The sequence below is a fragment of the Andrographis paniculata genome, unplaced genomic scaffold, assembly GCF_009805555.1.
Source record: "Andrographis paniculata isolate CXL003 unplaced genomic scaffold, ASM980555v1 Contig51END, whole genome shotgun sequence".
NCBI lineage: Eukaryota > Viridiplantae > Streptophyta > Magnoliopsida > Lamiales > Acanthaceae > Andrographis > Andrographis paniculata.
Genome location: NW_026137586.1, coordinates 5,038,015 through 5,050,000, shown reverse-complemented (window position 1 = coordinate 5,050,000; position 11,986 = coordinate 5,038,015).

The window sequence follows — 11,986 nt, the reverse complement described above, 5'->3', positions numbered from 1 at the left end:
TGATGGCAGGTGAAGGACACCCAGACGAGCGCCCTAATCCTCAAATCGCAGCGCTATCCAAAGCATTGGAAGCACGATTCACGAAGCAACTTACTGACGAGATGGACACCGTACACTCAATGTTGGCTGATCTTGCTCAATCTATTCGGGAATTGACAACTGAGCGACAGCAGGGCCGACCCGCCCCCGACGCTAGTCGATCTGCAAGGCGGAATCCTATATACCGAGGTAGGGAAGACGCTTCTGAAAATTTTGATGAAGAATGGGAGCCACCCCCTCCAAATAGAGACAACCAAAATCAAGATCCTATGAGGAACTTGAAGTTCAGCATTCCTTCTTTCAATGGGAATTTTGACCCGGATGTTTATCTTGATTGGGAGAAGAAGATGGAGTTGATTCGAGATTGCTCTACATATGATGATGAGCAATGGACGAGAATTGATGTAATGGAGTTCACCCACTATGCCCTTAATTGGTGGGAACAACTAAGTACGAAACGAAGGCGAGAAGGGAAGGCCCGGATCACCACATGGGATGGGCTCAAAAAGGCTCTAAGGAAACGATTCGTACCATCCTGGTATAGGAGGGAGCTACACGAACGAGTTCAACAAATGTCTCAAGGTAATAGAAGTGTAGAGGAGTATTACAAAGAGCTTGAGACAGCCATGATGCGGGCTGATATTGTGGAGGATCCTGAAGCAACCATGGCTCGATTCATGAGTGGAATCAACCGAGATTTGAGGGATACTCTAGAGCTACACCCATATGTTGACTTGTCGGAATTGCTCCAACGTGCGATTTTATTGGAGAAACAACGCAAGCGAAAGGGGCGAGCGGATTCTTTCAATCGACCACCACCCCGGTCTACCCAAACTATCCTGGAGCCCCGAGGTATCCCTAATACTAACGTCAATAAATTTTCTAATGTTGACAAGGGAAAAAGTGTTGCGCATGTTGGCACAACTCGAAACCCACAAAAGGAATATGTCCGTGGCAAGAATCCCCGAAACCGTGAAATTACCTATTTTCGGTGTCAAGGGAAAGGGCACTATGCCTCTGAGTGCCCGAACAAGAAGGCCATGATCTTGACGGATGCGGGTGAAGTCGTCACCGACGATGAAGGAGATGTAGATGGTGAGCAAATTCTTGAATGTGAGGAAAGTACTGTTGAAGAAGATGATGAATACTCCAAAATCACGGTGGTAACTCTGCGGTCTCTTAGTACATTTCAAAAGGAGGAACCAACCCAAATGCAAAGAGAGAACATCTTCCACTGTCGTTGCAAAATCGAAGGCAAGATTTGCAGCATGATAATTGATAACAGAAGCTGCACCAATGTGGTTAGTGAGACATTGGTCAAAAAGTTGAACCTTGTCACCAAGCCCCATCCGCGACCCTATCGATTGCAGTGGTTGACCAATAATAGAGAACTACGAGTAAATAAACAAGTTGAGGTAACCTTCCGAATTCGTGGTTATATGGACCAGGTTGTATGCGATGTTGTGCCAATGCAGGCTTGCCACATACTACTTGGACGGCCTTGGCAATTTGATCGCAATGTCACCTACTTTGGGAAGGAAAATACTTTTACGCTCACACATGAGGGCAAAAAGATCACTTTGACTTCCCTTACCCCCCAAGAAGCCCACACGGATCAGGAAGTGATACAAAAAAACCATGTTCAAGAAATGATGGCTATGGAGAAAGTCTCAAAATCAGCGGGAACTCAAAGCTCCACAAGAGGCAGACATAAATTCCATGGCAAGTTCGTCTACGACCGCTCCATCGCGAGTTCCAAGAGTGATCCCCTTAGAAAAACGAGAGAAAAGTAAGGGAGTACCTACCAAAGATACCCTTTCCCAAATGGGGAGGAACAGTGACCAGGCCATATTTCTCACTCGAAAGGATATTAGATCCATTGGAGAGGATGAGAGTGATAGGATTTACATTTTGCTTTGTAAGTTTAATCTCTTTACAGCTTATGATTTGCAATCTAACTTGCCTCCAGAGTTCTATCCTGTTTTGCAGGAATTTTCTGATGTAACTACCCAAGGAACTACCAAGCGAGTTGCCCCCAGTCCGTGGTATTGAACATCAGATTGATTTCATACCTGGTGCTCAATTGCCAAATAGGCCGGCATATAGGGCCAACCCAGATGAGACCAAAGAGATCCAAAGGCAAATCCAAGACTTGTTAGATAAAGGCTGGGTGCGTGAGAGCCTTAGTCCATGTTCTGTACCGGTACTCCTCGTTCCAAAGAAGGATGGTAAGTGGCGTATGTGTGTAGATTGTAGAGCAATAAATGCAATTACTATTAAGTATAGATATCCTATTCCTAGATTAGATGATATGCTTGATGAACTTCAGGGTGCTGCTCTTTTTACAAAAATTGATCTTAAAAGTGGTTACCATCAGATAAGAATGAGAGAAGGAGATGAGTGGAAAACTGCTTTCAAAACTAAGCTAGGGCTGTATGAGTGGACTGTCATGCCTTTTGACTTAACTAATGCCCCTAGTACCTTTATGAGATTGATGAATCATGTTCTCAGACCTTGCATAGGAAGGTTTGTGGTTGTTTACTTTGATGACATCTTGATCTATAGTAAGGACTTATCTGCACACATTGAGCATGTGAGAGAAGTTTTCACTTTATTGCGGCAGAACAAACTTTATGCAAATGTTGAAAAATGTGCATTTTGTGTTTCTAGTTGTCTATTCCTTGGCTATGTTGTTAGCGCACAGGGAATACAAGTCGATGAGGAGAAGATTATAGCCATCCAGGAGTGGCCTGTCCCTACTACTGTTCGTGAAGTTCGTAGTTTCCATGGCTTGGCGGGATTCTACCGAAGGTTTATTCATGATTTTAGTACTATTGCAGCCCCTCTCACTGCTGTTATTCGCAAGGATGAACGGTTTAGTTGGGGAGAAGCGCAACAACAAGCCTTCGACAAGCTGAAATATTTGTTAACTCATGCCCCAATTCTTAAACTCCCGAACTTTGAACTAACATTTGAACTTGAATGTGATGCTTCAGGTGTGGGTATTGGAGCCGTTCTAATGCAAAATCGCCAACCTATTGCATACTTCAGCGAGAAGCTAGGTGGCGCAGCCTTGAACTACCCAACTTACGACAAGGAGTTATATGCCTTGGTTCGTGCACTTCAGGTATGGCAGCATTATCTTTTGCCAAAGGAATTTGTTATCCACTCAGATCACGAGTCCCTTAAGCATATAAAAACTCAGGCTAAACTAAATAAGAGGCATGCCAGATGGATTTCTTTTGTTGATACATTCCCTTATGTGATAAAATATAATAAGGGAAAGGATAATGTCGTAGCTGACGCACTCTCTAGGCGCACTCACATTCTTACTATTTTGACTTCTCAATTGCTAGGGTTTTCACAGGTAAAATCATTGTATGCAAATGACAAAGATTTTTCTGACATCTTCAATAAGTGTGCCAACACTGGATTTAAAGATTTCTATTTGCATGAGGGCTATTTGTATAAGGCTAACCAGTTGTGTATTCCACAAGGTTCTATTCGAACTGTTTTAACTCACGAAGTCCATGAAGGTGGACTCATAGGGCATTTTGGAGCCACCAAAACTCTTAAACTTTTGCAGGAAAAATTTTATTGGCCAGGGATGCGTGCGGACGTGGAACAACACATTACACGTTGCATTACATGTAGACAAGCCAAATCCACAACGCTACCACATGGTTTATATAAGCCCCTGCCTACACCCGACACACCTTGGGTAGATTTGAGTATGGACTTCATTTTGGGGCTACCTCGTACAAAAGGAGGTAAGGACTCTATCATGGTTGTTGTCGATAGGTTTTCAAAAATGTCCCACTTTATTCCTTGCAATAAGACGAATGACGCAATGCATATTGCTAATTTGTTTTTCAAAGAAGTAGTTAGAATGCATGGAATTCCCCGTACTATTGTATCTGATAGGGAAACTAAATTCTTAAGCTTTTTCTGGAAAAACTTTTGGGGAAAATTAGGGACAAAACTTCTCTTTTCTACCTCATATCACCCACAAACAGATGGTCAAACGGAAGTAACAAATCGCACCCTAGGCACTCTCCTTAGGTGTATTATCAAAAAGAATTTGCGTAGTTGGGAAAGTTGTCTCCCTCATGTTGAGTTTGCATATAATCGAGCTATCCATAGTGCTACTAACATGTCCCCTTTTGAAGTAGTGTACGGCTTCAACCCACTTTCTCCAGTTGACCTATTGCCACTACCATGTAGTGAGCGACAAAATGTTAATTTCAAGGATCGGGCACAAAAGATTCAGGAGCTTCATAAGACAGTACAAAAGGAAATTGACGCCACCAATGCGCGGAATGCAAAAGCTGCTAATCGTCACCGCAAGAAGATTGTCTTCCAACCCGGTGATTGGGTGTGGCTTCACTTACGAAAAGAGAGATTTCCGGCACAACGCAAGTCTAAGTTGTCCCCACGAGGCGATGGTCCCTTTCAAGTCGTTGAACGCATCAACGATAATGCCTACAAACTAGACCTCCCAGGTGAGTATAATGTCCATGCTACATTTAATGTTTCTGACTTGTCTCCGTTTGATGTAGGTGACGAGAGGTTGATGGGACAACCTTTTCAAGAGATGGGGGATGATGTGACCATCATGACGGAATCGGACCCAATCATAATTCCTCATGGACCAATCACTAGGATCCGAGCCCGTAAATTTCAATTGGCAATAACAAAGTGTGCCAAACTTCAAATGGATGCCACTGCTGAACTCTACAATGACGATCAAAATAAACCATGCATTCTTCTGGAAATTGGATCACAAGTCCCAAGGACCATAAGGCCAAGAGCACCTTACAAGGCATTGGACCTCCCCTAAATTACTATCCCTAATTGAAGGGATCCCATGAATCAATATCCCCTAAATGAAGGAATACCATAGATCAAGGGATTACCAATAATCATGGGATTGCCATGAATTATGGGTCAATAATACTAAATAAGGCTAATTATAATAATTATTCCCTATACGGTTCCTCTATAAAAGGACCCATGATTATCATTGTAACATGATTCATTCCACAAAGAGATTTTATAAACTGGTTTTTTTTCAAGAGCGATTCTTGTGCCTTTTTGAAGTGTAATCTCGAGTGATTCGGTTACAGCTTCATATCCCCAAATCGAGTTGTTTCGAGTGATTTGAAAAAAGTCGTGGCCTCTCGAATAGTACTGGAACTATTCTTGCCTTAGCTTGTATTGTCAGCTTGTTTAGAGGATTGTGATACGTGAGCTTGATCTCTCGTGTTGCCTTCCCGACTACCTCTCAATTCAAGAGAGTCCAGTTTATCTCCATTAATATAGATATATATATATAGCCATCCATCCCTTACTCTATCCAAATCTACAATATTTTTGTTACTTATTCTTGTGGAATTCGATTCGAACTGTTATCCTTGGCAAGTTCGCATCACCCCCCGGAACCCAAAGACTTTGATTTCTCATAAGGTGCCGGCGGAGTCCTAAAAGTAACATCCGCCGATCCCTGGTCGGCATCGTTTATGGTTGAGACTAGGATGGTATCTGATCGTCTTCGAGCCCCCATCTTTCGTTCTTCGTTAATGAAAACATCCTTGGAAAATACTTTCACAGTTGTTCGTCTTTCATAAATCCAAGAATTTCATCTCTGACTATGAAATACGAATGCCCCCGACTGTCCCTGTCAATCATTACTCCGATCCTGAAGGCCAACGTAATAGGACCGAAATCCTATAATGTTATCCCATGCTAATGTATACAGAGCGTAGGCTTGCTTTGAGCACTCTAATTTCTTTAAAGTAACAGCCCCGGAGGCACAACCCGACCAGTTAAGACCAAGACCGCATCGCCGGCAGAAGGGACGAGACGACCGGTGCACACCAGAGGCGGACCAGCCGAGCCAACCCAAGGTCCAACTACGAGCTTTTTAACTGCAATAACTTAAATATACGCTATTGGAGCTGGAATTACCGCGGCTGCTGGCACCAGACTTGCCCTCCAATGGATCCTCGTTAAGGGATTTAGATTGTACTCATTCCAATTACCAGACTCGTAGAGCCCGGTATATTGTTATTTATTATCACTACCTCCCCGTGTCAGGATTGGATAATTTGCGCGCCTGCTGCCTTCCTTGGATGTGGTAGCCGTTTCTCATGCTCCCTCTCCGGAATCGAACCTTAATTCTCCGTCACCCGTCACCACCACCGTAGGCCACTATCCTACCATCGACAATTGATAGGGCAGAAATTTGAATGATGCATCTTCGGCACGAGGGCCGTGCAATCCGTCGAGTTATCATGAATCATCGCAGCAACGGGCGGAGCCCGTGTCGACCTTTTATCTAATAAATGTGTCCCTTCCGGAAGTCGGGGTTTGTTGCACATATTAGCTCTAGAATTACTGCGGTTATCCGAGTAGCAGGTACGATCAAACAAACTATAACTGACTTAATAAGCCATTCGCAGTTACACAGTCTGAATTAGTTCATACTTACACATGCATGGCTTAATCTTTGAGACAAGCACATCACTACTGGCAGGATCAACCAGGTAGCATTCCTCGCGGACGGGCCGGCGCCGCACGGCCGGAGCCGAGGCGGCGTCGGACGTCGCTCACACACAGGCAGCGTCGGGGACGCCGCAGTGAATGAAATCGGGGCACATAGGCGCCGGGGGGCGCCCTGCCCACACGGGCTTTCCGCATCTGGGGGGACGGGCGTCGTCCGCGCGCCGGACCCCCCACGCCGCCTGGGAGGGCAAGCGGGGGGTGGAGCGCGGCCGACGCTATCGGGTCCGCCCGACGCTGCGGCGCCCCTGGGGGCGATGCGGTGCGGGACGGAGCGCAAGTTTCGAGCAACCGACTTCCTTTGGGACAGGCACGCAGCGCAAGAAGCCAACCTCGGACGGGCCGATCGCCGACCCCGAGCCGACCGAATGATGGAGCGAGCACGGGGAGCACCATCGCTGCACGAGCAGGGACCCGGCGCTCCCGTGCACGCCGAACACCACTCACGTGCCCATCCGCATGCACGCCCCAACACGATGGCCCGGCCGCGTATAATTATAACCAACATAATTTTCTTACCCACAAAGTTCAATAGAACAAATGGATTAAGAATATGTATAAAAGAAAAGAGAAGGAAGAAGAAAGATAGTGCAGAGAATGTGAATTAGTATGGATGATAACCAACCACGAGAATAAGTCTCGGACCTGAAATCAATCCATAGGTAAAACACAAACAATAGGCTAAATCCCACTGCAAAGGATTGGAAGCCACGAACCGATGGAATCACTCCAAAGACCCGATTTGAGATTCTAAATGCGAGGAAATCACTCGCTAACACTAGAAAATATAAAAGTGAAATTCAATTCAAGATGTAAAAAAAAAGGTTCATTACAATGATAGGCAAGGACCTTATATAGAGGTCCTTGAGGAAAATAAAAGGCAACAAATAATAAAGGAAACAAACCAAAATGTAACTCTAACTATAAGGAAATAAATAATTAGGGAAGTTTTAGATATGGAATTATACTATATGGAAAGTTATAATAAAAGGATATACTTCCATGATTTAGAGATTCTCTCCATAAGTGATGATTCCCTTGATATACTTCCATGATTGGTGATTCTCTCCATAAGTGAGGATTCTCTTGATATACTTCCATGATTAGTGATTTTCTTCATAAGTGATGATTCCCTTGATAACCTTCCATTATTAGCGATTCTCTTGATCTTTCAATTGGGATTCTTGCGGGTCCCATTGAAGGAGCGTCAGGTGAGGGCTAAGTGGTCTCCAAGCATCATCCTTAAATTGATTCTCCATGAAAAATCGTCTGATCAATGCAGTGACGGATTTTTGAAATTGACGAGCTCGGCTTCGAGTGATGGGTCCCACGGGCATTTGAATGCTTGAAGATTGGACGTCCTCGTCATTCCCTCCTTCTTGAAAAGCTTTCTTGTTCTCCCGAACAAGATATTCATCCGCTGTATCAAAAGGGCTTAAGTCAGAAACATTAAAAGTAGCATGGACTTGGTACTCACCTGGGAGTTCAAGTTTGTAGGCATTATCATTAATGCGTTCCAACACTCGAAAAGGTCCATCGCCACGGGGAGTAAGTTTTGACTTTCGCAATTCTGGAAATCTTTCCTTCCTTAAGTGTAGCCAAACCCAATCTCCTATCTCAAAAACAACTTTCTTGCGCCCACGGTTAGCTTGTTTTGCGTGATTGTCAGCTGCCTTTCTTAGGTTATCTCGAACTTGAGAATGAAGTTGTTGTACAAATTCAGCCCTTTTTCTGCCATCCAAACTAACGTGCTCATTGCGTGGCAATGGCATAAGATCAAGAGGAGTTAATGGGTTAAAACCGTAAACAACCTCAAATGGAGAACAATTCGTAGAGCTATGAACCGTTCGGTTATATGCAAATTCAGCATGAGCTAAACATTCTTCCCAATTCTTCAAATTCTCATTAACTAAGGCACGTAACAAGCTACCCACAGTTCGATTAACAACTTCTGTTTGACCATCAGTTTGAGGGTGGTGTGATGTGGAAAACATTAGTTTTGTACCTAATTTAGCCCAAAGTGTTTTCCAAAAATAACTTAAAAATCGGGAATCCCTATCAGAAACAATGGATCTTGGAACACCATGCAATCTAAGAACCTCTTTGAAAAATAATGAAGCAACATGCGAAGCATCAGTGGTTTTTGTGCATGGAATAAAATGTGCCATTTTTGAAAATCGATCAACCACAACAAATATTGAATCTTTACCAGACCTACTCCTAGGCAAACCTAATATGAAATCCATAGAAATATCAACCCAAGGGGATTCAGGAATAGGTAGCGGAGTATACAAACCGTGTGGATGAACAGTAGACTTCGATGAGAGGCACGTTGTACACCGACGAATTGCGGCTTCAACTTCGGCTTTCATTCGTGGCCAAAAAAAATGTTCCTGCAGCAAGTTAAGTGTCTTGTTCCTACCAAAGTGTCCCATCAAACCCCCCGAATGACTTTCCCAAATCAACAATTCTCTCAAGGAGCATTTAGGAACACACAATTTATTTTCTCGCAGCAAATACCCCTCATGTACATGATACCTTTCAAATGCATGAGAATTACACTTGGCAAATATATCGGAGAAATCAGGGTCAGTTGCATATACTTCTTTCAAATACGAAAAACCTAATAGCTTAGACTCAAGTGTGGTAACAAGTGCATACCTGCGTGACAATGCATCCGCAACGATGTTTTCCTTACCCTTTTTGTATTTAACAACATAGGGGAAGGTGTCAATGAAGGAGATCCATCGGATGTGTCTCGTACTCAACTTACTTTGGGATTTGATATGCTTGAGGGATTCATGATCAGTGTACACAACAAACTCACGAGGACGTAAGTAATGTTGCCATGTTTGCAGCGCCCGCACTAAGGAGTACAATTCCTTATCGTAGGTTGAGTAATTCAATGCAGCGCCATGTATCTTTTCACTGAAAAATGCAACAGGTTTCTTTTCTTGCGAGAGGACGGCGCCAATACCTACACCAGAGGCATCACAATCAAGTTCAAACGGTTTAGAGAAATCAGGTAAGGCAAGTACGGGTGCACATGTAAGTTTCGATTTCAAAGTATCAAAAGCATTTTGTTGTTCACTTCCCCACTCAAACTTATCCTCTTTTTTGGTAATTGCCGTTAAGGGTGCTGCAATAGTGCTGAAGTTCCGCACAAATCGACGGTAGAAACTTGCAAGGCCATGGAAACTGCGGACATCACGTACGCTAGTAGGTGTAGGCCACTCTTGGATGGCTACAACCTTCGCAGGATCTACACATACTCCATCTTTTCCTACAATAAAACCCAAAAAGTTGCACTTGTCGACACAAAAGTCGCATTTTTTCAAGTTAGCATATAACTTCTCAGCCCGTAAAACATCTAAAACTGCTTGTAAATGTTCAACATGTGTTTCAATAGAAGTACTATAAACAAGTATGTCATCAAAGTATACTACCACAAACTTATTTATAAAATTCCTTAAAATATGATTCATCAATCGCATGAATGTGCTTGGGGCATTAGTAAGTCCAAATGGCATAACTAACCACTCATATAGACCAAAAGAAGTCTTGAAGGCAGTTTTCCATTCATCACCTTGATTCATCCGAATTTGGTGATAGCCACTTTTTAAATCAATTTTTGAAAAAATTACAGAACCACACAAATTATCAAGCATGTCATCTAATCTAGGAATGGGATGACGATACTTAACTGTTATAGCGTTGACGGCTCGGCAATCCACACACATGCGCCAACATCCATCTTTTTTTGGCACCAATAGGACAGGTACAGCACAAGGACTTAGACTTTCACGAATCCAACCTTTGCTCAGTAGATCCTCCACTTGCCTTTGTATTTCTTTTACCTCATCCGGGTTGGCTCGATAGGCTGGCCGATTAGGAATTGATGCTCCCGGGACAAAATCAATTTGATGCTCAATTCCACGAGTGGGTGGTAAACCATGGGGTACTTCATCAGGAAAAACATCATCATACGCCTGCAATAACTTAGAAAAACTAGATGGAAGTTTATTAGAGTCATTCATGGAAAAATAAGAAGGTTTAGAAAGTAATAGCAGACAATGAACTCCATGTTCTAAGCGTAAAGCTTCCTTCCTACACATAAAAAGATTAGACCTCTCACTCTCGTGTTTAAGATTCCAGCTGGTTTCACCCTGAATCACTACACTCGTGTTTGATTTTTGAGTAGAAGGGTAGAGTATTTGAGAGTGGCTCGGGGCAGACGTATTTATTGGTGAAGATGAAGATTTGAAAGGTTGTGGGGTAGTTAGGCTATATGAAAGAGTAGATGCACTTGTATGCGGAGTACCTTTTGTTGCGGGTGATTCTAAGAAGGGCTTCAAGTTGGATTCCTCACATAGAGTTGATTCAGCGACATAGCCCACCATCTTGTTGTCTTTCCTTTGGTTCCTTTTCTCTCTTGCTTCAGTGGCAAATTGCTTGTACAAGTATTTTTGATCTTCATTTACTTCTCGAGGACTCAACGGCCTTAGAACTATGGTCCGTCCGGCATGTGTGAAAGTATATCGATTACGGCGGCCATCATGTACAACTTCTTTGTCAAATTGCCATGGCCTCCAAGCAAAATATGACATGCTTGCATTGGAACTACATCGCATTTTACCTCATCCTTGTAACCTTGTAGTTCAATTTCCACCAACACTTGTTTGGTGACGTTGATTTCCCCGCAATTATTGAGCCACTGTAGTTTGTAAGGCCTCGGATGCAAATTCATCCTCAAATTAAGTCTTTTCACTGCGAGGTCACTAATGACATTAGTACAACTACCACCGTCAATGATAAGACTACATACCTTAGTCGCAATCTTACACCTTCCATGGAATAAATTTTCGCGTTGTTCGGTGTCTTCAACCTCCTTTGGAAGAGTGCTAAGAGCTCGGAGAGTGACTAACGTCAAATTGGACTCCGGTATGGATTCTACAGCTTCCTGTTGGTAAGAGTTTGCCTCATTGACCTCTTCAGTTTCTGATTCGGATTCGTACTCACCGGAGATCGTAAGAACCATAGTACGCTTGTTTGGACATTGATTCGCAAAATGTCCTCGGCCTTGGCATTTGAAACATAACACATCTCGGCTACGGGTGGTGCTCTTTGGGGGGGCATATGTTGGCGGCTTAAGGCGCGTCGAATCAACTCCCGCTATCTCTTTTCCTTTGTTGATATGTTGTGGAAGCGGCGCTTTAGGAAACCCTACATTTGGAGAAAGTTTAAACTGATTACCTTGCATCCGCTTTGATTTTAGTTGCTTCTCCACCTTTATGGCCAAGTGTATCATCTCCTCAAGGTCCACGTATTGGTACATCTCTACCGCATCAGCAATATCCCTTTGAAGTCCATTCGAGAATCTAGACAT